This window comes from Misgurnus anguillicaudatus, unplaced genomic scaffold, assembly GCF_027580225.2.
Source record: "Misgurnus anguillicaudatus unplaced genomic scaffold, ASM2758022v2 HiC_scaffold_34, whole genome shotgun sequence".
Taxonomy (NCBI): Eukaryota; Metazoa; Chordata; class Actinopteri; order Cypriniformes; family Cobitidae; genus Misgurnus; species Misgurnus anguillicaudatus.
Window position 1 is genome coordinate 5663012 of NW_027395284.1, and position 3996 is coordinate 5667007.

Genomic DNA, 3996 nt, shown 5'->3' on the forward strand with positions numbered 1-3996 from the left:
TGTAGTATGTCATTTGGGACAGAGCTTATGAATAGTTTTCACTACAGGATTTGAAAAGACGACCAAACATCATGGTTGTGGTCATTAGCGAGTCGTTTCCCATTGGGCCCATAGTCAGTGTCATTTTAAAATAGTTTTAGGAAATTTGTCCAAACTTGCCCTAAAGCCAGAATTGAAATGTTTTCATAACCCTATAAAAAGTAATTTATAATAAACGACCATTTTCAATTATCTAGGTACATTAGGTACATCTAGGTACATTATACATTGTATATTCTATTTTGAAACATATTTTAGGTTTAGCTAAGTGCCTTGTTTGCTTGTATAAGGATATTTTGTGTACGCAGCCACCCCTATAAAATCTCTGGCTCCTGCCTTGTTTACATTTCTGCAAGGAATTATTCTCATTATTTTGAAAACTCTTATTTTGTCAAAAATAGCTTCATCAAATGCATAACAATTATGCACTAAAACTATAATGTTAAAAGGACAGTTCACCCAAAAATGAAAATCTGTTATCATTTACTCACTCTTATGTTGTTACAAACCTGTATATATTTCCTTGTTCTTCTGATGAACACAAAGAAAGATATTTTGAGAAATGTTTGTAACCAAACTGATCTGAGGCCCCATTGACTTTCGTAGTATTATGTATTGGTATTTTTAAACCATTGTCTTTTGGGATTGGGGTTAGATTTGGGATTTGGGTTAGTATGTAGTTGTATGTATAGGTTTCCTATTTTTAAGCCATGCTCGCTTGAAGTTTGGGTTAGAATTGGAGTTAGGATGTCTGATATTTAACAGAAAGTTGTTCTAACTGCAATCCCAAGTGACAATAGTAAACAAAATTGGAAAAAAAGAAACCAATACATTAAATGACACAAAAAGATGTGCGGTATTAAATGAACGGGAAGGACTGGCATATCACATGCACGCAAATTTGAACTTGGTATATTGCATGACTTTTTAACAGCGTGCTATTTATTATAGATAATTCATGAAAATAGGTTGATATCAACAGTCACTTAATATTAATTAAGCATAAACGGGCCACAAATGATCGCATTTCATCTACTTTAAGGAGATTGTCTGAGAATTTTAAACTCTCTGGGGCGGTTTCCCCGACAGGGATTAGACTAGTCCTAGACTAAAATAAATGTCAGAGAGTCCAAACTGAAAACAACTTGCAGTGACATATCTTAAAATACATCAGTGCCCTTTGTTTTGACTTAAAATGCACACAAGTGATGTTTTTCGTAAGGCATGTTTGTTAAAACTAGTTATATTTCCTAATTAAACTAAGGCCTAGTCCTGGCTTAAGCTAATCTTTGTCTGGTAAACCACCCCTCTATGTTTTCTACACTGAAGATTCATAATTTTACAAATTATTTTACAGATTCATAATTGTACAGAATACACCCTATATCAAATCACTGTATTATTACTTATATTCATTTATGGGAAAATGCTAGCTTTATTTGTCAGTCCATGTTTATTTTGACCATGAATTGAACGAATGCAGCGTCATTTAATGGCGGGTATGCACAGGGATGAGGAGCATTTGAAATATAATTGCTAACAAAATAAATGACCATGAATTTCACTTCAGCACACTGTACCAGATCATGTTGTGATGAAGTTAGACCAGCTTGCTACACCAGCAAAACCAGCTAAAACCAGCCCACCTGCTTATGTTGGTTTTATGAGCTTTTTTCAGTAGGGATGTATGCTACAATACAAACAATAAACAATAAACCCTAACCATTAGTGTATTTTTCAGTGTTTTATTCATTAAATCTCGCTTCTGAGCTTCACTTATGTTCCTTTTATTGTGTCTGTACTGCCATCTAGTGACTCACGAAAATTGTTAAACAATGATTTTACGTTTAATTACTTAGAGAAAAGCAAATTTAGTATGAAATTTAACTTAATATTAATTTTTAATAGAAGAATTAAAATAATTCACTACAGTGTTGGTGAAAACGCACGGACTGCAGTTAAAATCACTTAATTTCTTCTTTTGCTGAAAATACAGCTCAATAAAAACTTGTTCCCTATCAAAAGCTTTACTCGATGCTGCGCTGCTAAGCGCTATGGGGGAAACGTCTTTATCGTTGACCAGCTGAATATAGTGTGCAAACACGTCAATGAAATTGACCCGGAGGTATATAGCCTCGGTTGATGACGACATCACAGCGTACCCCATGCGAGGCTATAAAATAGATGAGCAACAGCTGTGTCATCAGGTCTTTTTATTTTCAGACCAACTCTGAATGAGTGTGTGCTACACTGAAATGCAAATCTCTCTCTTACCTTTTGAACTTCACTTGAGATCTTTGTTAGGAGTTAGATTCCAACAAGATAGAGTGCAGACTTTCTCTCTTTCCGATTTTAAAGGAGTTTAAGTTAAAGGAAAATATGAGTAAGAAGAGTCACGAGCAGTCTAAGTCGTGTTTGTTTTCGCTTTATGGCGAAGGACGACACACACACTTAACTGTTTTGTGTGTTTGGGGGAGGAGCATGCGGTCATGGTTTTGTACAGTCTGATGAGTGCGAGCATTGTGAATCATTCACAATATAAATGATTCGTGCTCGCCGTGATTATTTCTGACCGCAACCTTAAATTAAGTTATATTTCTTCGCGTGATTCCGAAGCGCACTCCGGTGTTTCTTCGGGTTATGTGGGGGTAATTATAATAATGACGTTGATGATATCTCTCTCGGTTCTGCGGAGTTTCATAAACCAGCCTCCGAGCGTTTCTCGCGCGATGAAAGTCGGTCGAGGAGCTTCTCGAGGTGGTAACACGCGCCAGGTTGCAAATTGATTGGCCTCGCGAGCCAGAGAACCCCAAACAAAGCAAACTAGCGGATAGATTTCTATAGTGACAAAGGGAGAGGACGAAACATGAGCCTCTCTCTTTCTTTGAGGATCTCCATGGTGAATTAAATAAATCATGGGAAAGACCATACTCATTGCGTGCTTCATGCCCACGGCGTCAATTTACGACTATCGTGGGTACGAAGACGCGCGGATATACCGAAATGCCACAGGTGGAAGAGACGCACGCGAGTTATCTCTCGCCTGGCTCGGTATCCTCATTAAAGAAGCCTACCCTGCCCACGAAACCGTGTAAATAACTTCAGCTCTCGTGGGCAAAGCTTATCAAGCCGCAGGTCAGGCTGGTGCTGCGCTGCATACTATGGCAATATTACAGGCATACCAGACTGATCTGTTAAAGGATTTGAGTGCAGGCGAGACGATAGACAAAGAGACATTTGACGAGTTAAGTATGACTACAGATCTGTCTCTTCGTGTCATTAAATAAACGGCTCGCGCTATCGGCCGTACTATGTCTGCTCTGGTTAACACAGAGAGGCATTTATGGCTAAATCTGTCAGGCATAAATGAGAAGGATAAAACTTTTCTTTTAAATGCCCCTGTTTCCCCATTGGGTTTATTTGGTGACACGGTTGACTCCGTTGTCACGAAATTCACTGAAGTTAAAAGCATGAGGGAATATTCCACTCTTTACAGTAGGGCTCGCCGGGGGGCGGGGCATATCATGTTACATCAGATCGCTCCGTCCCGTTGCCTTTACGAAGCCTCTCCACCTCCGCCGCCTCTGGGCTTGCGGGGGGGGGGGGCGGTTTCCAGCATAATGTTAAAGGCCCTCTGTCTTCAATGTTAAAGGCCCCCCGTGCAGGGTTTTTTAGCATTCCCCTAAGAGGAAATAATAAAAATTAATACCATTATCAGAGAGTCTGGCAGCGTGGAAACTACTGCCAGCCGTTTCTGCTTGGGTAATAAGCACAGTACACTTAGGATACAGAATCCAGTTTATTCGTCGTCCTCCGCGCTTCAACGGCGTGATATTCACTTCCGTGAGACCGGAGCGAACACAAATACTGTTGCAAGAGATTCAATCTCTGTTGATGAAAGGGGCCATAGAACACGTTCCCCTCCCAGAGAGAGAGTCAGGTTATTACAGCAGAAAC